The sequence below is a fragment of the Macaca mulatta genome, chromosome 14 (assembly GCF_049350105.2).
Source record: "Macaca mulatta isolate MMU2019108-1 chromosome 14, T2T-MMU8v2.0, whole genome shotgun sequence".
In the NCBI taxonomy this organism is placed as follows: domain Eukaryota; kingdom Metazoa; phylum Chordata; class Mammalia; order Primates; family Cercopithecidae; genus Macaca; species Macaca mulatta.
The window spans coordinates 130,263,704-130,287,413 of record NC_133419.1 but is presented as its reverse complement, the minus strand read 5'-3'; the positions used below and the strand labels follow the sequence as shown (position 1 = coordinate 130,287,413).

The 23,710-nt window shown below is 45.1% G+C and overlaps 1 protein-coding gene across 6 annotated transcripts in view; it reads left to right on the top strand.

The window, feature by feature from the left end:
• The window catches only part of PRDM10 (PR/SET domain 10), a 101,011-nt gene that overhangs the window by 15,097 nt on the left and 62,204 nt on the right, over positions 1 to 23,710 (top strand). The gene's annotated exons all lie outside the window — the stretch shown is intronic.

Genomic DNA, 23,710 nt, shown 5'->3' with positions numbered 1-23,710 from the left:
TCTGAGGTGCTTATTTTCATTTGGCTCTTCTCATTCCTTTTAACCCTGGGAATGAACATGAATTGATGGGAGAATTAGTAAGTATATGTTAATAAATACAAAAACGACAACAATGAGCATTTTTTAGTGTTCCTGTGGGCCAGGTGTGGGTTTTCATTTGCAGTGTATTTCATTTATTTCATAGTTCTACCTTAGGGAACTGGAACCATTGGTCCTGCTGTAACCATGCTATAGATGAAGTCATGATGGCTTGAGAAGTAACTTCACTCACCCGGGTCATGGAGCTGTAGCTGGCAGCCGAGGAGCCTCAATCCAGGCCCCTGACCCTAGAGATCTGTGGTCCTCCACTCAAAGTCACGCAGCAGGCTTGGCGTGGTGCCTCACACAGTTTGGGAGACCTAGGCAGGTGGATCGCTTGAGCCCAGGAGTTCGAGACCAGCCCGGCCAACATGGCAAAATCCCGTTTCTACTAAAAATACAAAAAAATTAGCCAGGCATGGTGTTGCATGCCTGTGGTCCCAGCTACTTGTGTTTCTGAGGTTTGGTTGCTTGAACCTGGGAGGCAGAGGTTGAAAGTGAACCAAGATTGTGTCACTGCACTCCAGCCTGGGTGACAGAGTGAAACCCTGTCTCAAAAAAAAACCCAAAGCAAACCAAATTCACGCAGCAGCGCTAGAAGTGGGGAGGAAGAAGTTTGGTCAGTAGCAGGCTGCTAGAAGATCATGTTAAGGCACCAGCTATGACATAAGGACTTGCCACAGCCCACTACACAAGGGAGCACTACATGTGATTTCCAACCATTCTTGTTGCCATCCTAAGCCTCTGTCCCCTCTATTAACTAATATGGGTTGGAGGCACAGGGTGAGGAGATCTACCTTCTTGTCCTAGAACCACACACCCCAGACTCTGCCATGCCACCATGAGCCTGCTATTAGCCACCGTGAACCCAGCACCTCTGTGTACACTAAGAACGGAAGCATTGGGACTAATCTTGCAGCATTGGTGTGGGAGGGCCACAGCTCATGAATATGAAAATATTCAGAGACTATATATGAACCTCAAGATCTGTACCTTGGGTTTTAAGAATTGGACTTATTAAATAGTTTCTTTTATTACTATATATATATATATATATATATTTTTTTTTTTTTAAAGACAGGGTTTGGCTCTGTCCCCCAGGCTGGAGTGCAGTGGCACAATCTCGGCTCACTGCAAACTGCCTCCCAGGCTCAAGTGATCCTCTCACCTCAGCCTCCTGAGTAGCTGGAACTACAGATGCATGCCACCACACATGGCTAATTTTTTGTAGAGACAAGGTTTTGCCCCATTGACCAGGCTGGTCTCAAACTCCTGAGCTCAAGCAGTCCTCCCGCTTTGGCCTCCCAAAGTGCTGGGGTTACAGGCATGAGCCACCGAGCCCTGTCCAATACCATATTTGGCTTATAGCGTATTCTTTGCATTCACAAAGACTGGTTTTGATTTTGTGTGGCTTGGGAGCAGTCGATCTCCATATGCCTTGCCAGTTGTATTGTACTAGATCATGTCATCTGTCAATTGCATTTCCCCCCGTAGTGTTGTTTTTTCTTTTCAGCTCATTAAAATCCAGTTATAAACATTGAGATATATATACATATCTATATATATGTATGTATACATACACACACCTGCTATCTTAGCTGTGGAAGCAGTTAAATACCATTATTTTTAATGGCAGTACTCTTTTGTTTATGAGAGTTCATCCTAAGAGGGTTTTGGGAAGTAACAAATTACCTTCTTTTTTTTTTTTTTTTTTTTTTTTTTGAGACGGAGTCTCGCTCTGTCGCCCAGGCTGGAGTGCAGTGGCGCGATCTCGGCTCACTGCAAGCTCCGCCTCCCGGGTTCACGCCATTCTCCTGCCTCAGCCTCCTGAGTAGCTGGGACTACAGGCGCCCGCCACCGCGCCCGGCTAATTTTTTGTATTTTTAGTAGAGACGGGGTTTCACCGTGGTCTCGATCTCCTGACCTTGTGATCCGCCCGCCTCGGCCTCCCAAAGTGCTGGGATTACAGGCGTGAGCCACCGCGCCCGGCACAAATTACCTTCTAAGCAGAAGACTGCACTATATTCCTTCCAGATGGCCTCCTGGGCCAGTCATGGCTCCAGGTGCTGGGGACACTCCCTCATCAGCTCCAGCGAGGTGATGCTCCTGCAGCAGCCTTCCAGTGGAGGACAGGTGGTGCACACACACTGAACTTGCCTAACTGATGGTAAATGCTTTGCAGAGTATTACAGCAGAATCCCATGAGAAAGGATGATCAGAAAAGCCTACTGAGGAGGTAGCATTGACCCTGAGAGCTGGATAATGAGGAGGAGGTAGGTGGTGGACAGTGGCGGAGAAAGCATTCCCACAGAGGAGACGGCTGTTGCCACTTTAAAGGCTGGGCAAGCAGAAGGAGAGTATGAAGCCAAAAACAAGAAGGAGGACCCAAGAGAGAACCCAGCAGCGCGACCTGTGGAGGTCAAGCCACCAGAAGAGGTTGCGGAGGCGTTGCCCGGGAGATGGGAGGAAAATCGGGAAGGCGTAGTATCGGGAATGAAGGGAAGAGATTTGCAGACGGTGTGAGTGCCATGTGAGGACAGGGAGGATGAGAGCTGTGGGGAGTGCTGGATTTTGCAGTAGATGCTCTAGAATGTGCCATCTCAGGGAGTCGTGGGGATGGAAGCCCAAGTGGGGTGGGCCGAGGCCGAGGCAGGGAGGGGACAGTGAGGCCGTGGGGCTGGACTGCAGGCCACGCTGCAGAGTCTCAGTGTGTGTGGGGAAGAGCAGAGAGATGGCGGGTAGGTGAGCAGGAACACGGGCTCAAGGGAAGGTTTTGTGTAATACAAAGATTTTGTTGAAATATAAGTCTAGATAAGTGCACACTTTTTTATTCTAATAAAGATAGATTCTAGCACTTGCTAGCTGGTGCGCAGAGAAGGCCCGGAGGGCCCCAGAAGGCCTGGTGCCAGCCACCCAGGGGAAAGGCCGCCTCCACTGGGCCAGTGTGGTGAGGACAGGGTGCTGACGTGGGAGCTGAGGGAATACCTGCCTGAGGGGCTCTCTTTTCCCGGGGGAGTGTGAGGCATCAGCTGGAGTCGGGATGGTGGTGGGGAAGCCTAAGGGGAGAGAGGCGGGAAAGGAGTAGTTCTTTTTGGAGACAAGAATCCAAAGTTAATTCCAAGGCAGAATAGGGTGGGAGCCAATGTTGAGTGCTCCTTTGAGATCAGTGGCCCTGAATTTAAAGGGAGACCTGGCAGCATCCACGTAGGGTTCCCTCCAGTGTGGGTATGGCACAGAGTCAGCGAGAGGAAAGTGGTCACGGGAGGGTCACATAACGGCGGACTTCGGAATCTGTTTCAATAACAATGTTTATGTTGCTTTCCTCTAGGCTACCTTGAGGAGTATGTTCTTCCTATAGTTTAGTCTAGTGCCATACTCAGGAAGTGGGAACGAAGGTCTCTTCAGTTTCACTTCTTTCAGTTAGTCTATTCCATCCTAAACCTTCTCCTCTCCTGTATACACTAAGCTAACTGGAAAAATTAGCTCACTAGGAATGAACAATTACAGTGTAATATTTTGTCAAAATAAAAATAAATTTTTAGATCAGGCGTGGGGGCTCATGCTTGTAATCCCAGCCCTTTGGGAGGCAGAGGCAGGTGGATCACCAGAGGTCAGGAGTTTGAGACCAGTCTGGCTAATAAGGTGAAACCTCTTCCCTACTAAAAATACAAAAACTTAGCCAGGTGAGGTGGTGGGCATCTGTAATCCCAGCTACTCAGGAGGCTGAGGCAGGAGAATCACTTGAGCCCAGGAGGCGGAGTGCAGTGAGCTGAGATTGGACCACTGCACTCCAGTCTGTGTGTACACACACACACGTACACACACACATTTTTTTGAGACAAGGTCTTGCTCTGTTGCTCAGGGTGAGTGCAGTGGCACCATCACAGCTCACTGCAACCTTGACCTCTCAGGCTTAAGCAATCCTCCTACCTCAGCCTCCGGAGTAGCTGGGATCACAGGCACCTGTCACCACACCCAGCTAAATTTTTGTATTTTTTGTAGAGACGGGGTTTCGTTATCTTGCCCAGTCTGGTTTCGAACTCCTAAGCTCAAGTGATCCACCAGCCTCGGCCTCTAAAAGTGTTGGAATTATAACTGTAAGCCACTGCGCCTGGCCATATTTTATAATTTTTTTATGAGGATAAAAAAAATTTCCATCAGGGGAATATTTATTTATTAATTATACTTTTTTTGAGATGGAGTTTAGCTTTTGTTGCCTAGGCTAGAGTGCAATGGTGCAATCTCGGCTCACTGCAACCTTTGCCTCCCAGGTTCAAGCAATTCTCTTGGCTCGGCCTTCTGAGTAGCTGGGATTACAGGCACCCGCCACCATGCCTGGCTAATTTTTTTTTTTTTTTTTTTGAGACGGAGTCTCGCTCTGTCGTCCAGGCTGGAGTGCAGTGGCCGTATCTCAGCTCACTGCAAGCTCCACCTCCCGGGTTTACGCCATTCTCCTGCCTCAGCCTCCCGAGTAGCTGGGACTACAGGCACCCGCCACCTCGCCCGGCTAGTTTTTTGTATTTTTTTTAGTAGAGATGGGGTTTCACCGTGTTAGCCAGGATGGTCTCGATCTCCTGACCTCGTGATCCACCCGTCTCGGCCTCCCAAAGTGCTGGGATTACAGGCTTGAGCCACCGCGCCCGGCCGCCTGGCTAATTTTTGTATTTTTAGTAGAGATGGAGTTTTGCCATGTTGACCAGACTGGTCTTGAACTCCTGACCTCAAGTGATCCACCCACCTCGGCCTCCCAAAGTGCTGGGACTGCAGTCGTGAGCCACTGCGCCTGGCCCATCAGGGGAATATTTAAATAAATGATTGGCATATCTATCACGTTGAAAGCAATAAGATTATTGCAGATACTTTCAGTATCTGAAAAGGTGTCACAGCTTACTGTTAAGTTAAAGTATATTTCTATATATAAGATAACGGAAAAAAAAGTATGGTTACATTTCTCCATGAGTACATTTGTGTATAAAGACAGCTAGTTTATGTGTGTTGTGTTTATACATGATAGATGAGTGGAAAGACAGACACTAAAACGTCAGCCATGGCAATATCTAGGGAATGGGTTGGGGTGGGAGAGAGGGTAACTTTTACTGTTTATTTCAAATAATTCTGTACTGTCAGAATTTTTCCCCGATTCACTGTTTGTTTGTTTGTTTGTTTGTTTTTAGCATACTTACAGGTATGTACAACCATCATCACAAACAATTTTGATACATTTTCATCACCTGAAAAAGAAACAGCATAGCCTGGCCACGGTGGCTCACGCCTGTAATTCTAGCACTTTGGGAGGCCCAGGCAGGCGGATCACCTGAGGTCAGGAGTTCGAGACCAGCCTGACCAACATGGTGAAACCCTGTCTGCACTGAAAATACAAAATTAGCTGGGTGTGGTGGTGCATGCCTGTAATCCCAGCTACTCAGGAGGCTGAGGCAGGACAATCACTCGAACCTGGGTGGCGGAGGTTGCAGTGAGCCAAGATTGCGCTACTGCACTTCAGCCTGGGCAACAAGAGTGAAACTCTGTCTCAAAAAAAAAAAAAAAAAAAAAAAAAAAAAAGAAAAAGAAAAATAAATGTCATACCCTTTAGCTGTCTCTCCATCTTCCCATCCTCTCCTGACCCTAAGAAATCACTAATCTACTTCCTGTCTTTATAGATTTCCCTGGTTTGGACTTTAAAAATATAGTATGTGGTCTTTTATGACTGGCTTCTTTCACTTAGCATAATGTTTCAAAGTTCAGTTATGTTGTAGCATGGATCAATACTTTGTTCCTTTGTTGTGGTCGAATAATAAATATTCCATTGTATGGATATACCACATTTTGTTTATGCATTTGTCCACTAATGCAGCAGTCCCCAACCAGGGACTTGTTTTGTGGGAGACAATTTTTCCATGGACAAGGGGTTGGGGGTGGTTTTGGGATGAAGCTGAGAATCTAATGCCTCAGATCATCAGGCATTAGTTAGATTCTCAAAAGGAGTGAGCACCTTGATCCCTCACGTGCACAGTTCACAACAGGGTTCCTGCTTCTGTGAGAGTCCAATGCTGCCGTTGTCCTAACAGGCCACAGGACTGGTACCTGTGTGCGGCCTGGGGGTCTAAGACCCCTGCATTAATGCACACTTGGGCTGTTTCCACCTTTTGGCGATGATGAGTAACACTACTGTAAACTTTGTGTCTAAGTCTTCGTGTGCATCCATGTTTTCCTTTCTCTAGGGTCTGTGCCTAGCAGTGGAATTGCTTGGTCATATGGTAACTATGATGTTTAATTGTTCCAGGAACTGCCAGCTTGTTTTCCAAAGTGGTTGCACCCTTTACATTCCTGCCAACAGCCTACGAGGGCTGTGATCTCAGCACATCCTGTCCACACTTACCTTTTTGATTCAAACCACCCTAGTGAGTGTAAAGTGGCATCTCATTATGGCTTTAATTTACATTTTCCTGGCAACTAGATTCCACTAGGAAGTAAAATCAACACAGTTTTAGTTAGGGGACATACGCCTAAGGAACTGAAGGTGGGAAGGGGCTGCTGAGAGGCAGAGAAGCCTGCAGAGCTCCAGGCGATCCTCCTGGTAGGGCGGAGGAGGTAAAGGATGGGGCGTGAAGGGCTGTGAAGGCAGTTAGAACAGGAGGGGCAGAATCCGAGGCCAGGAAGGGATGGGGACGTGAGCCTCAAGTCCAGCACTGGTTTCTCCTTGAGGGCTTTGCTTACCAGGCTGTGCTGGTCAAAAAAAGAAGTCAAAACACAGTGGGAGAGAAGAGGGGATTTTCAGTAGTTTCAAGTTGCTGGGGAGACAGAAACTGGAGTAGAAGACCTGCCAGGGAGGGGAGCCCTAGGATGCACCTCACAGTCTCCCCTGCAACCCTGGAAGGTCACACCCTGGAGCCGACTGAGTCTTACAGTCAGAAACCAGCCTCAGGTGAGCTCCGGACTGCGCTGCTCTGCCCTCTGCAGCCCACCAGAGGCTGGGTGGATCCTGGGGAGAGGGTGCAGGAGCTTCTGGGTGCTAGTGGAGTTCTGCTCCTCGAGCCAGAGGCGTTTCCTCTGAGAGTGGCCCTCAGGTCAGACGCTTAGGATTTGTGCCATTTTTCTGCAGGCGCGTGATGCACTCTGGCGCTGTGAGGTTCCCACCTGCTATCTTGTGAGGATAGAACACAGGACCCCTGACAGATTTCTTTGTGAAATTGCCTTCACATTTTACCAGCCAACCAGCTGCTACTCTTTATAAAAAGAAAAAGGCAAACATCAAGGTTTATCATTCTTTAGAACTCACACTGAATGTTGGTTCCTTTTAAACTCTGAAGGATTTTCATGTAGGATTGTCGGGCTGGGACCCCCAACAAGTGTCTCAGCCTCATGTTTCTTCTGTCTGAGTGAGTGGCAGGAGCCCCTTTGAAGCACCTGATGGGGCCCTCATGCATCACTAACAAACTCTCAAATGGAATGGGAGGATCGGTCTTTGTTTTTTTGGTACATGAAAGGTCTTAATTGAATTAGGGAAAAGTCCACATTTCTTGGGTGAACATGAAGAAGGATTTGCTTGCGTGCCTCCTTTGCGGCCTGAAGAAAGGGGTGCCACACCCTGATGGGAAACCTGAGCTGACCGTCTCTGCAGCCCTTTGTGCACAAGGAAAGTAGGAAGCATTATTGCCTGGTGTGAAGATTTCTACATGGGAAGTGGCAGGTCAAAGGGACACCACATGGAGAGGGAGAAGCAGGCGGAGGTCACCGTCTCAGACCTGCCCGAGGCTTCACTGCTGGGCTTGTTTCTGTCATCCTGTGTCTTCTCACCTGGTTGGTTTGTTTTGAAGCCTCCAAACCTTAGTTCAGTTCTCTTCTGGTTACACAGTATCTTCCTTGATGACAACCAGAGACAGGTTAGGAAAGTTTCTTTAGGACATGCTACACACTAGGTTTTAGATTGTAACAGATAGCTCAGTCTCATATCAGAAGCACGACTTTCTCTGAAATGTATCTGCCATTGCTCACCCAGTTTCTGAAGGCTTTTCTGGAGTTTTTTCCAAATGGCTTAAACTCACATCATCTGGAGGAGTCCTCCTGTGCCTTGGAGCTTCCAGAGCTCCATCGTGTGCCTCACGGCCCACACTTGAAACAACTGGTCAATGTGAGTGGCCCCTAGACATGCCTGGAGTGCCCCGGCATTATCACAGCCTCATTTCTTTTATCTTTACCTTCAGGCCTCTCTGTTTATGTAGAAATATGCCACATCCATAATGCCTTAACCAAAAAGCAAAACAATTTTGTTTGGAACCTAATCAGAGACTTAACAGCTTTTCTTTAAAAAAAAAAAATTGTTGAAATCCTTTATGAAAGCCTGGTTTCCCTGCTTTCTTTCTTTTTTCTTTCTTTCTTTTTTTTTTTAAAGACAGGATCTCTCGCTCCGTCGCCCAGGCTGGAGTGCAGTGCTGCGATCTCACTGCACTCACTGCAACCTCAACCTTCCAGGCTCAAACGATCCTCCCACTTCAGCCTCCCGGCTTAGCTGGGACAACAGGTGCACACCACCATGCCTGCCTAATTTTTTGCATTTTTTGTAGAAGTGGGTTTTCCCCATGTTGTCCAGGCTGGCTTTGAGCTCCTGGGCTCAAGCCATTCACCCTCTTCATGTTCCCAAAGTGCTGGGATTATGGGCATGAGCCATCACGCCCAGCCTCCCTGCTTCTTTACTTCGGTTCCTCAGGCATATTTCCCCTAACTATAGGTGTGTTTAGTTTACTTCCTAGTGGAATAAAATAAAAATATTTTAGGCTGGGTGCGGTGGCTCACGCCTGTAATCCCAGCACTTTGGGAGGCCAAGGCGCGCACATCATGAGGTCAGGAGTTCGAGACCATCCTGGCCAACATGGTGAAACCCCGTCTCTACTAAAAATACAAAAATTAGCTGGGCGTGGTGGTGGGCGCCTGGAATCCCAGCTACTGGAGAGACTGAGGCAGGAGAATTGTTGAACCAGGGAGTCAGAGATTGCAGTGAGCCAAGATTGAGCCACTGCACTCCAGCCTGGCGACAGAGGGAGACTCCATTTCAAAATATATGTATGTGTGTGTGTGTGTGTGTGTGTGTGTGTGTGTATTTTAGTCATGTTACTCTGCTCCAATTTCTAGGTTTTAGTCGCTCTTTAGCTGGGGTCATAGTGGTACGATAAGAGGGGCACCGTGCTCTGTCTGCTCCAGGGACTCAGGCTGGCCAGACCCTGGACAGTGGAATGAGCAAGTGACATTGCTGTCTTCTTCCTCTGTAAGATGTAGAGAAGAAGCCCACCTTGGCTCCGTCACGCGGTGGGGGTGGGGGGCACGTGAAACAGCCTCTGGGAGGGCTCTTGGAACGAACCTTGCTAGGCAAGGTGAAGGGAGTTGTGTTTTTCATAACTAGTCATTTTTATTTTTTCTCAGGACTGCTAATGGTTGGTTGTTAATCTTTTAAAATTTGAGAAACGTGATGAAGGATTTGGGCTTCCCCATCTCATATGGGGAATTTGTGCTGGAATTTGTATTATTTTGTTATTTGTTCATCACTAATTCTGCTGCCAGTTTCTATTCACCATTTAGAACTAAGTCCATTATTTTTTCTTTACTTCTGAGTTCTAAAATTATTTGTTCCAGAAATCAGTTAAATGGAAACTCCAAATGAATGAACATAATAGAAGCTCTTTATTTTCATTCTTCTTGGTCTGATTTTGTAGCTCCATGATTTAATGTGACACCTCTCAGTCATGTGGTCATCAGCAGCTGCTCGAAGTAGAGCACTAGTTTATGGTTCTGTACTACCACTTCTTTTCTGAACATAAGTTTTAAACAACTTCATTGAGTTGTCATGGGCATTCAATGGACTGAACTGATGAATGTTGGCTGCTTAGACCAGGGCCTAGCACGCGGTAAGCACTCAGTTCATGCTGGCTGTCCTCACATCCCGTCTCTCGGATGGTCCTGTACCCACTCTCTTCCCCTTGGCCATGCTTGGGAGCACAGGGCAACACCCTTTGCTTGATGGTGGGTTCTAGTTGGCCAATGGGGTACGGAGTTTCACAAATCTTGTATAAAAAGCATGGAGCGACACCCAAGGTGAATCAGGGGCCAGAGATCCAAGAAGTAAACCTAGAATTGGAGCCTCAGAGTTTATGGCTTAGGAAACCAGGGGGTGGGGAAAAAGAGGAGCAGCTGGAATAGGTCCACAGGATGGTCTGTGCTGATCAGGCCTTGAACAGGAAGGGACCCATGTGTGAACTGGACAGGACCTTCCAGGTAACCCTCTAGTTGCTCTGCTTCCCTTCACCCTGAGAAACCTTAGATGTACCATGCGTGGATGAGGCACTGTAGGAGACCGAATATCACTGCCTTTTCCCATGACCCCACCTCTAGTACAACTAAATACACCAGCTTAGGAAGTGGGATAGTGAGACTGGGGTTTGAGAGCACATTGGCGACAACAGCAGTCACTGCTATTGATTGTTCACCTCCTATGCGCCAGGCACCTTGGAAGGCACTTGGTGTAGCCACCCTGTTCCAGGAGCAGTGACTGGCTCCCAGCAGTTCCAGAGGGTGTGGGTTGGAGACCAGCTTCGCTGACCTGAGCTGGGAGAGATTGCAGTGGTGGCAGGAAGGGAATGGTGTCAGTGTGTCTGGGCAGAGGAAGGGCCAGTGGGAGGCAGGGTTTGCCTTGAATGTGGGCAGTAGTGGCCCTGGGGTGGCAAGGGTTTATTCATTGTCATGATGGGAAAGGTGAAGTGAAGTCCCGTTCCCACCACGGGGCAGTGGGATGGTGATTACTACCAGGGCCATCTCCAGCAGTTTTTATTTACATTTTTTATAGCAGTAAAATGTATAAAGTGAAATTTACCATTTAACCACTTTTAGGTGTAAAATTTGTTTTGTTTTTTGTGTTTTGAGATGGAGATTCGCTCTTGTTACCCAGGCTGGAGTGCAATGGCGCGATCCTAGCTCACTGCAACCTCCGCCTCCCCAGGTTTAAGCGATTCTCCTGCCTCAGCCTCGCGAGTAGTTGGGACTACAGGTGCCCGCCACCACGCCTGGCTAACTTTTGTATTTTTAGTAGAGATAAGGTTTCACTGTGTTGGTCAGGCTGGTCTCAAACTCCTGACCTCAGGTGATTCACCCACCTCGGCCTCCCAAAGTGCTGGGATTACAGGCCTACGTGTAAAATTTAGTGGCATTAAGTACATTCACATTGTTGTGCAACCATCACCATCATCCGTTTTCCAAAGTCTTTCACCCCAAGGAAACTCCATCCCCATTGAACAATAACTCCCTGTTCCCTGCCCAGGCCCCTGGTAACCACTCTTCTACGTTGTGTCTCTGGAGTTGCCTATTCCAGGTACCTCATATAAGTGGAGCCATACAATGCTTGCCCTTTTGTGTCTGGCGTATTTCACTTTGCATAATGTCCTCAAGGTTCCTCCCTGTTGAAGCATATGCCAGAATTCCCTGCCTTCTTAAGGCTGAATAATATTCCACTGTATGTACAGACCACATTTTGTTGACCCATTCCTCAATGGATGGGCGCTATTGGCATTAAGAGCAGCATACTGGGCACTTTATTGAGGTGCTGTTCGTGTCTTCAGGCATCTGAGAATGGTGCGCGCCCAGCAAGTGTCCCCATATCCTTGTCCTCAGATCTAACTGTGGAGTGGATTTCAACCCAGGAGATCTTTCTCATGGGAGTGATCTTTTAGACTGTTCCACTCTCACTTCTAATTCCTATCTAGTTAGCACAGAACAATCTGATTCATGTTTTCTCTTTTCTTTAGTTTTTCTGTTTCCCTCCCCCTCACCTTCTACTTATTCTGTTTACTGTTTATCCAGTTCTTTCTTTCTTAGACTCCTCCCCACTCCCACTCCATTTATTCCTCTTGTCCTCTCATGTCATTTCCTCTAAATGCTCTCTTCTGGAATACTCTCTTTTCCTTCTGTTTTTCCATTACTTTTTTCTCTTTTCTTCTCTTGCCTTTTGTATTCCTTTCTTTCCCCTAGTTAGTTTCTTCTTGCTCTGCCATTTAAAATTTGTGTCTCAGAAATGACCCTGGTCATTATTTCTTTCATGTAACATGTATAAGTGCTTTCCATAGTGTAGCCTCTGTTCTCAGCACTTTGCAAATATTATATCATTGAGTCCTGTTTACACCTGTATGAGGGTGATACGTTCTTGTCTCCATATTACAGGTGATAGAGTTGAGTCACAGAGAGGCTGGGCAATTCGTACCAGCTCAGCTGCTGGTGAGCTGGAGGCGGGGCTGGAAGCCGGGCTGGGTGGCTCCAGTGGGTGCCTGGCCCCTCCACTCTGCACTGCTGAGCGTGCTGGGAATGCAGGATGCCGGAATGCCTTGTGCTGTGCTCAAGGCGGAGGAATGTTGTAGTTCAAAGTCAAATCAAACATAGTGAGTTCTTGTCCCACCTAGCTCCAAAATGTTTAGAATTTTGGATGCAAGTCTTCTGGATACAAGTCTCATCTTTATACCTACGTAAGAGTCTTATCGGTGTTTTATCTTACACTGTTTAGTCTTCTGTTTCTTCAAGTACCATGATTTTTTAAAAAATCATTTCATCTCAATTATAGAGCTGAAAAGATACTTTGATGAGCTTATTTCACAAAGAGGTAACTGGTTTGTCTAAATGCATTTAGTTTTGTTTCCTTGCTTTTTTTAATCACCGACATTGTAACAGATGATTGCTTAAATTTTTATTTTATTTCAGCTTAATTTATTTCAATTTAATTATAAGTTAATATGCTTTTCTATTATTCTGGGAATCAAAAGATGGTGTGTAACATAGTTTTAAAGGGAGTATACATTCAAAATGCCATCAAATAAATTACAATGTGCATTTGGAATTTAACCTATATCGAAGTTGTCTTTTGTCTTGTGCCCGTTCTTGCTGGGAAGGTTCTAGCTTGGTGCCTCTTACCTCATTGGTTTTCTTACCTCATTCATTGCCACCTAGCTTAATTCACTGTTTTCGGTTCACAGACCTTGAACATTTGCATAGAACAGACATTACTTAATTTTTGCCACTTTTTACCCTAGCAGGTTGCTAATTTGGGCCTTCCTGTGACACTGCTTTTCTCCTTCGTTACTCTACATCAAGCTTTTCTTTGATGTATGGTTGTTATGCAGAGCTTTTATAATCTCATAGGATTATTCTAAAATTTTCAAAGTGGGTATTTTGTAATGAGCTAATTTGTATCCTAGAACTTTTATCTTAGACAAAAAGAAAGAAAGAGAAAATAGAAATAAAGGAAGAAAGAGAAAGGCACTAAAAAAGTGAAAAACATTTTTGTAACAAGGAGGGAGGGCTCGTCTCTTGCCAGGAGACCACCCTTCAGAGACCTGGCATGAGTTTTCTGTCCAGATCACTGCCCTCTCGAATCTCACTAACTCTTAAGCAGAGGTTGCTGACTTTGCTGGACTATTGTGATGGCTGGTAAAACACTTTTCCTTGACTTGGGCTACAGAGCGCAATACTGTTTCTCTAAGCGGGCAGTCAAGGGCCACAGTCTTAAAGAAACAAAGACAAAGCTAAGATAAACAGTGTCCTGCAGAATCAGGAATCTCTCGTTGAAGACTCCTCTAAATCCTTTCCATGGTCAGTCCTGTGGCCACAGTGTGACCTAGGGCTAAGAGTGTTGGAAGTCTCAGCCTCTGATTCTGGTGTTGCCATTGACTTGCTCTGGACTTGACATGATTCTATAAAATAGAAGTTGTTCTAGATGATCTGTCCTCAAACTATTCTCCCTAAAACATTAGTGTTCTAGAGCTAGACAGAGGTGTCTTTCATTTAATAGAAATCAAGGACAGTATTTGTTTAATTTTGATTTTTCAGTCTCACAAAATGTTGTTAACTCTTTGTTGCTGTTGTTGCCAGTCATTTTAGCCAGCATTAGGATGTGACAAGCGAACAAGTGGCAAAAAAGTTGGTGGAAAACTTGGGAATACCTAATCTTCCTTCATTTAACACTTCAAAAAATGATAATAATAAAGTTGGCTGGGTGCAGTGATTCATGCCTGTAATCCCAGCACTTTGGGAGGCCAAGGCGGGTGGATCACCTGAGGTCAGGAGTTCGAGACCAGCCTGGCCAACATGGTGAAACCCTGTCTCTACTAAAAATACAAAAAATTAGCCAGGCGTGGTGGTGGACACCTGTAATCCCAGCTACACAGGAGGCTGAGGCAGGAGAGTCACTTGAACCCAAAAGGCAGAGGTTGCAGTGAGCTGAGATTGCGCTACTGCACTCTAGCCTGGGTAATAAGAGCGAAACTCCATCTCAAAAAAAAAAAAGAAAAAAAAGTGAAGTGAGGCTGGATATGATTGTTACATGGCTCATTAGTGGAGTCATTTATACTGGAATCATCATGCAGGTCCAGTGTTCTTAGTTTGTGGGATGAGAAGCAGTGTAGAATTGTGGCTGAGCATGTGGGCTAGGCAGCCTCATGCCCAGGTTGCATCGTAGCTCCACTGCTTCCTAGCTCTGTTACCCTGGACAAGTCACTTCGCCTCTCTCTGTCTCCATCCATCACCTGTAAAGTAGAGATATAATGTACCTACTTCATAAGTTATTGTGAGGATTAAATGAACCAATATGTGTGGTTAGTGTAATGTCATCAAGATTCCTCCCTGTTGAAGCATATGCCAGAATTCCCTTCCTTTTTAGGGAACGTGCCTGGTTCATAACAAATGCTGTACATGTCAGCTATTAATATTTCATGGTGCTATGTCTTCAGGGTCCCTGTCATCTGAACATATTTCAGAACTGTGGGCCTAGAATTTCTCTTCTAATTCTGAAATTAGTTCTGTTATTCTACGCCATAGAATTTGATTTCCTATTATCTTTCTTCCCCCTTTTTATAACTCAATATCTTAAAGAAGATGTGCTTTCTCTATACACAGGGTGAAATCACTTATTTTTTTAGTTACCAAGTGGAATCTGATCTTAAGTATGAGTTTAGAAGGGTGTGTTTTCTGTTTCTTGACATACAGGTGTTTTGTGTTACGCACAATTTACCATTGTTTTCTATTTGTGTTCTGTTTTTGTTTTTTGAGACAGGGTCTCACTCTGTCACCCAGGCTGAAGTGTGGTGGCACAATCTCAGCTCACCTCAACCTCTGCCTTCCGGGTTCAAGTGAGTCTTGTGTCTCAGCCTGCCGAGTAGCTGGGATTACAGGCACGCACCACTACGCCTGGCTAATTTTTTTTTTTTTTGTATTTTTAGTAGAGATAGGGTTTCACCATGTTGGCCAGGCTGGTCTCAAACTCCTGACCTCAAGTGATCTGCCCACTTTGACCTCCAAAAGTGCTCGGATTATAGGCATGAGTCACTGTGCCAGGCCTTCCTATTCGTTAAATATCTAATATTCTTAGTTCTTTATCCTTATATATGAAGAAGGTGGAGCTCAGAGAAATTAAGCAAATTGCCAAAAGCTACAAGTGGCAAATCCAAGCTTTGCAGCTAGCCTGTCTGATTCCAAAGACGACTCTAACACAAATATGTACAAATCCAGCCCAAGGCCTGTAGTATTTATGGTAACTCACTTAAACAAAGCCCAAGTATCATTTCTTTAAATGGAGACTAATTGCTATATAAATATTCTGAAGAATGCTCTTTTTATGCTTGGGTCAGCAAAAATCACCATATAGCTAGTGCATATTCGTTGAAAGAAAAGTGAAATGTTAAATTTTTTTAAATGAGCAATTGCTTGTTTATCAGGCCAGAGTCTCTGGGTCATCCACTCCTTTTCCCCTAGAGGAACCGTCCTGTCTGAACATGTTTTTGCTAGCTCTGCAGCGGGGGAGTGTGTGGCAGCAGAGTGCCCAGTACCTTGCCATCCTCCTGGCACCTGCTATTTGCACCCTACCCAGCCTTTTTTGCTGCCTTGAGGTTTTCCCACTGCCATGCAGCACAGAGCTGGCTGCTGTGTTAATTTTTTTCTGTTACGATTTGATTCTTTGCACTCATCCTTTGCTGTGTTTCTATATTGCAGTGTTGATGACTGCATCAGCAGATATTGCTTAATTTTTGCCACATTTTCCCCCAGCAGGTTGCTAATTTGGGCTCCTGAGTCCTACATCCTGGGGGGTTCTGGATGTTGGCTTTAGCTGAGAAGGGCTTAGTAATGTTAGGAATGAGGCTGGTGGATAGTGAGGGGGTAGGATTGCGGGTTGGGCGGCAGGAGCTCAGGGTAATATCAGAGAGAGAACAACAGAAAAATTCTGCCTCCACCCCCTAATCTCTTCTGTGGAACCTGGTCCCTGTCTATCTGGGCTGTTTCCTGGGCCCATCCACAACTCCCTCCCCAGACTGGCACTCACCCTCCTCCATTTTTGTCCTCACAGTTTTTATGTTCATCTTGCAGGCTCATCAATCTCCCCATAACTTCTTTCCGTGGCGTGTGTAGAGTTGGATTTCAGGGAGAAAGCCCACAGTTTGTGCTCGTTAGTTCATAATGAGTCAGAAAATCAATCTCCCCATAACTTCTTTCCGTGGCATGTGTAGAGTTGGATTTCAGGGAGAGAGCCCACAGTTTGTGCTCGTTAGTTCATAACGAGCCAGAAAAGTGTATTTGTAAGCGCGTTGTCTGGAATGTGGTACGCTGCTTTCCTTGTCAATAACGACGTGTCTGGCATTTTAGGTGCAAGGCCAGTACAGAAACCTTTGTTGCTTCTCAATGTGTCTGAGGTTAATAATGTACCAACAGTGCTGTGGAACTTAACCACTGTGTGTCACAACATTTTAAGTGAAATTGTATTTGTAGTTCAGCCTGGGATTCCAGATACTCATCTACCTTTGAAGGTGAATCTGGGCCTCTTCCTCCACCTGTGTGTGCAGGTGATGAAGACAGGAGCTCCTGCATCCTAAGTCCCTGCGAGTTCCGGATGTCGGCTTTAGCTGAGAAGGGCTCAGTGATGTTGGGGGCGGGGGAGGCTGGTGGATGGTGAGCGGGTAGGGCTGTGGGGTGAACGGCATGATGGGAACTCAGGGCTCCTAGGCGGGCAGGTGATGGTGGAGGCTGGCACACTAGGATACTCCATTGTCTGGTGCCTGCCCAGCCTTATCGCTGAACTAGTTGGAAACGTAGAGGTTTATCCTTCCTTCCTACTTCCCCTCACTCTTCACTGTCACTCTCACCCTGCAAGTGTAGCCATGGGGTGAGCTGCAAAGTGGGATGTCATCTCTCCAACTAGATTGTGAGTTCTCTGGGAGCAGAGTTTTCTGCTCACCTTTTTCTCCCCGTGCTTGCCATGTACTAAAAAATGTGTTTGACGTTCACCAAGCATGAAAAAAATTGCTACCCTTTCTTCAATGTTCATCATTGTTATGTGATCACAAATATTGCCATATTTTATTGAGTCTAAGATGCTGATGGTAAGATACACAGTGATTTTACACATTAGTAAGAAAAAAATCTTGCCAACTGTACTTCTGACACAAGTGGCTTTTTTTGTTTTTTTTTGTTTGTTTTTTGAGATGGAGTCTCACTCTGTCACCCAGGCTGGAGTGCAGTGGCGCGACCTTGACTCACCGCAACCTCCGCCTCCCCGGTTCAAGCAGTTCTGCCTCAGCCTCCCAAGTAGCTGGGATTACAGGCTCACGCCACCATGCCGGCTAATTTTTGTATTTTTTAAGTAGAGACAGGGTTTTACCATGTTGGCCATGCTGGTCTCGAACTCCTGACCTCGTGATCCACCCGCCTCGACCTCCCAAAGTGCTGGGATTACAGGCATGAGCCACCGTGCCTGGCTTCACCAGTGCTTTCTGTCATTTAGTATTTTAATTATATACTTATTGAAAGAGCTCTTCTAGATTTGTTTAGACATTGATTTTTATCATCTCACTCTTCGGCATACAAAAGAGTGAAAATATAAAGAGAAATAGATTGACTAAGATATTCCTAAAATTTCTCCAAGAGTCTGATTCTTCAGAATCTTTGGTGACTCAGAGTACTTGATGTGGGTGGTTTTCCACACAGTATCATTCTCTGTGCCACCAAGAGCGTTGGTGTGTGGCGTTTCTTAAAAGAGGGCACACCACTGTCTCCGGGAATCTCCTCTAAGCATCTATTACCTGTTCTGCAAGTTTTAAACCTGCTGTTTTCTCACTCAACCTCAGGCCATTTTTTTTTTCCTGTGAATTTCAGTAATAACAACACATCATGCAGCTTCATCCACATGGGCTGTCTTTTATAGCCAGGTTCTGTAAGGGCCTCGGTGGTTAAGGTCATTTTTCCAGTGGTGGATATTTGCTTCTCTAATAAAATTTGTGCCCTGCTACTGTTTCCATGTCTTTCGGTTTGAATACCGAGTTATCGTGTAATCTTTTTGAAGACATTTAAAGTGGCGGTTAGGCTAAGTATGTCAGCAGTGCACATGACTCAGTCGAAGTGAGATCACACATGAGTGGGCAGTGACCCTATGTCCCGACTGCCACCTGGATGACAGTAACTGCAAGATGCCACTGATTGTAAAATAGATACCTATTCCAGAAATGTTAAAATATGGGGGGAAAGTGCTTTATAGACTCGATGAAATATGCAACATGTAGTTAATTTTTACAGTAACCATGCAGGGCAGGTAATTTGGATTAATTAATTAATTAATTTATTTATTTTTAGACAGAGTCTCCCTCTTGTTGTCTAGGCTGGAGTGCAATGGCTCAATCTCAGCTCACTGCAACACCCGCCTCTCAGGTTCAGGTGATTCTCCTGCCTCAGCCTCCTGAGCAGCTGGGATTACAGGCGCACGCCACCGTGCCCAGCTAATTTTTGTATTTTTAGTAGAGATGGGGTTTCACCATGTTGGCCAGGCTGGTCTCGAACTCCTGTCCTCAAGTGATCTGCCTGCCTCGGCCTCTCAAAGTGCTGGGATTACAGGTGTGAGCCGCCGCGCCCAGCTGGTAGTTTGGACTTTTAAGTGCGGATACTGAGGATCAGAGCGTTTGGCTTACTAATGCCCCAATTAAGTACATGGAAGATTTGGGAGCTCAGAACCCAGATTTGTCTGATTGTAAAGTTCACACTTTAGACCCTGTACAGCACTGTTCAGGAAAGAAACAAATAGACTAGAAGCTGCAAGAAGCCAGGGATTTTTTTTTTTTTTTTTTTGATAAACTTGTTTCTTAAGGACCTAGAACAGTGCCTGGCACATACCAAGTACTAATAAATACTTGTTGAATAAAGTCAATCATTAGAGAGAAAATAGAAATGTAACCATATCATTCTCTTCCTGGAAATGAAATCTCTAACTCTTTTGGGACAAGGGGAAAAGGACAGAAAATGGCTGCTGTTTTCTAGACAAGGTATAGTTGTGGTGGTCCGTTCCCTCAGGTCTGTAGGAGAGGCAAAAAGGTGAGGGGCGAAAGTCTATCCCTGGTTACCAGAGCCTGTCAGCACCTGCCGGCCAGACAGCGGTAGCATGGCTCCTGCTCCTGGGATTCTTCTACTGTCTCCCGTAAATCAAAATCAACAGGGCTGCAATCATTGTGGAGTTAAAAAGAAAATTAATAAAGGAAAATCAATATGACAAGCCTTACTATCAAAGATATTCAGGTACAAGGAATGTATTGTTAGATTTCTTTTCTTTCTCCTTTTTTTTTTCTTTGAGACAGAGTCTTGCTCTGTCACCCAGGCTGGAGTGCAGTGGCATGATCTGGGCTCTCTGCAACCTCTTCCTTTTGGGTTCAAGCAATTCTCCTGTCTCAGCCTCCTGACTTGCTGGGACTACAGGTGCACGCCACCAAGCCTGGCTAATTTTTGTATTTTTAGTAGAGATGGGGTTTCACCATGTTGCCCAGGCTGGTCTTAAACTCCTGACCTCAAATGATCTGCCCACCTTGGCCTCCCAAAATGCTGGGATTACAGGTGTGAGCCACCTTGCCCAGCCAAATTGTTAGATTTTTAAAGAGTATAAAATGTTTTGAAAATTCTGAAGCTCTGTATGACTCATTTGTGAAATATGAAAATTGATTTATTTGATCACCTACTATGTACTAGACCTTGTGCCTAGAGTTGTTACATACATCATTTAACCCTCACAATAAAATCATCTCCATTTTACATATGATAATCACTTTAACTTCACTAGTATCTTCCCTCAGAGATTCCAAAACGTGGGGTACTAACACATAAAATGCAAGATACATTGTAAAGCAGTGTATGTCCAAAGTTCTCATCATAGTGTCCAAAGTTCTCATCATAGTGTCACATGTAATGGCAAAATATTAGAAATAACCTAAGCGTTTATGAATGCAAGATTAAAAATATGCAGCTGTAATGAAGAATGAGGAATGTCTGTATATATATGGAATAATATGAAAGGTATGATATTACATGGGACAAACGAGATATAGAAGAAATGCTACCTTGATGGAATCAGTAGTATGCATCTATTTGTGGTTGGAGAGGGAGAGAGAATATATATGCTTGTGTGTATGTACACAAAATAATTTTTGGAAGAAAATACAATAAATTGATAATATAGGTTGCTTCTGAGGAATGGCTAGAGCATTCCAGGTAGGGCGATTGTCCACTGTATACGTTTTTGTGCCTTTTGAATTTTGAGCCAGCTGCATTTACTACCTATTAAAAGAGATACAAATATAATTTAAAAAGAAGAAATAAAGTATACCTTTCTAGACATGAAAACAAAGACAAAAAGATGCTCCGGGCTGTGTGGGTTTTGTGAGGGCATGGACTGTACCTGCCGATCCCCATGGCACCCCAGTGCCTAGCATAGTACACACCTGAGCATTTGTGCAATCAGTGAGCCAAGCTGAAGGAAACAAAACAACTCAAATTCCTCTATAGGAAGGACACCACATCTCTTCTGTGGTGTCTCTGCTAAAAATACATATCCTGAATCTAACCATGAAGAAACATCAGACAAACTTAAATTGAGGAGCATTCTGAAAAATAAATGACCTGTGCATTTCATAAATGTCAAGGTCACGGCGGACCAAGAAAGAGCAGGGAACTGTTTGGGATTGAAGGAGACTGAAGGGCAGGAGAGCTGAGTGTGCTGTGTGCAATACCGGATTGCATCCCAGGCCAGGAGAAAAAATGTTGTATTCTTTATAAAGGACGTTCATTAGAGTTGACAAAATTTGAATAAGGTCTGTGAATTAGGTAATAGTACTGTTTCCGTGTTAACATCCTCATTTCGATAATAGTACTGTGGTTATAAGAAAATCTTGTTTTTAAGAATTAGGCACTTAGGGCCTGGTGCTGTGGTTCACGCCTGTAATCCCAGCACTTTGGGAGGCCAAGGCGGGCAGATCACGAGGTCAGGAGATCGAGACCATCCTGGCTAACGTGGTGAAACTCCGTCTATACTAAAAATACAAAAAAAATTAGCCGGGCGTGGTGGCGGGCACCTGTAGTCCCAGCTACTCTGGAGGCTGAGGCAGGAGAATGGCGTGAACCTGGGAGGTGGAGCTTGCAGTGAGTGGAGATCGCGCCACTGCACTCCAGCCTGGGGACAGAGCGAGACTACCTCTCGGGGAAAAAAAGAAAAATAGAATTAGGCACTTAGAAATTTAGGGGAAAAGGGACATTGTGTTGGCAACTTACTCTGAAATGGTTCAGGTGAAAAAAGGGAGAGAAAGAAAGAGAAAGGGGAAATAATAAAGTAAACATGGTAAAATGTTAACATCCAGGGAATTGGAGTGAAGAAATACAGGAATTCTTTGTACTATTTTGACAACTTTTATGTCTGAAGTTATTTCAGAATAAACAACTTTAAAAAAAAGCTTCCTACATGGAACATGTTATGGCTTCCTTCCTTCCTTCCTTCCTTCCTTCCTTCCTTCCTTCCTTCCCTCCCTCCCTCCCTCCCTCCCTCCCTCCCTCCCTCCCTCCCTCCCTCCCTCCCTCCCTCCCTCCCTCCCTCCCTCCCTCCCTCCCTCCTTCCTTCCTTCCTTCCTTCCTTCCTTCCTTCCTTCCTTCCTTCCTTCCTTCCTTCCTTCCTTCCTTCCTTCCTTCCTTCCTTCCTTCCTTCCTTCCTTTTTTAAAGCAAAGTCTCTCTGTGTTGCCCTTGCTGGCCTTGAACTGGGCTCAAGGGATCCTCCACCTCAGCCTCTTGAGTAGCTGGGACCACAGACATGCCCTACCATGCCTGGCTCTGATTTTGTAATTACTGAGCCTTTTATGTCCTTTTGTACAATTTTGTCATTTTCTTCTTATAGATCTTTAGATGATTGGTGACATTTATTCCTTTCTTTCTTAATTTCTTTTTTTTTGAGACAGAATCTCACTCTGCCACCCGTGCAGTACAGTGGCGTGATCTGGGCTCACTGTAACCTCCGCCTCCTGTGCTCAAGTAATCCTTCCACCTCAGACTCCCGAGAAGCTGGGACCACAGGTGCACACCACCACACCTGGATAATTTTTGTATTTTTTGTAGAGATGGGGTTTCACCGTGTTGCCCAGGCTGGTCTTGCCCTCCTGGCCTCAAGCAATCGGTCGGCCTTGGCCTCCAAAAGTGCTGGGATTACAGGTGTGAACCACTGCACCCAGCCTATTCCTTTCTTAATACTTTTTGTTTCTTTAAATAATGGCTTTGTTGAGATATAATTTATATACATATGAAACTCACCCTGAATATCTTTGTATATATTTTTAAATAGTACTGCTGTATGAGGAAGGTATGCTTAAAAAAAATCAACTTTATTAGGGTATAATTTAAATGTAATAAAATTCACATATCTCTACTTAATAGGTTGATGGCTTTTGACACACATATTCCTTATGTAACCACCACTGCAATTCAGGTACAAGATGCAGGATATTCCCATTTCTCCATGAAGTTCCCTTGTGTTCCTTTCTTCTTACATTCACCTGTTGGTGGATGTGTCAGTCTTTCCAGTCTCCCCCAAATGGGGATTGGAAGAGTAGGGTGCATGCAGGGTGAGTAAGTGTGGTGGGGGGCGCTGCATGGTGGGGATGAGAATTATCATGTTGAGGCGAAGCAGGAACAGGCCCCTGGATGGCTCAGAAGATGGACATGGCATCCCCTGTTTTCCAGAGTTGGGCACAGACTTTGGAAGTTCGCGTACCTCCTCTTTTTTTCTTCTTTGGTCTTTATTCTGGTGTTGTGGCTGCTGCCCTGTTAACACAGCAAATGTCAAGTGGACTTCTAAAATACCAACATTTTATCATCATCAAAAGGGAAGACTGACTACCTTAAAAAGCCTGTTTTGGGAAGGAATAAGACTTTGAGATGCAGCTATTGTGCGTGTTGAAACTTAGTAAGGCTTTTTATTTGGCCGCTAATCACTCCAGCACTGACCATGTGAGAAAAAAAGTTTGTATTTGTATTCACCAAATTTTTTACACAGAAAATTGCCACTTTCCCCTCGTCTTGAGACTTCTTATTCTGCTGTTCATTTTGAAGTAAAGGTGGAATGGGAAATTAGTGTCTACAAGGAAAGAGCCTGCTTTTGGCATCTGAGAAACTCATTCTCCTCACGAGAACTAAGATTACCTTCAGTATTTTTAATGAGGATTGCATTATACAAACATGTACACATGTATGTATACACAAATATATATGCAAAATATATAATTTTATAAGATATTATACACACAAACCCCCAATGAGTGTTTAGAA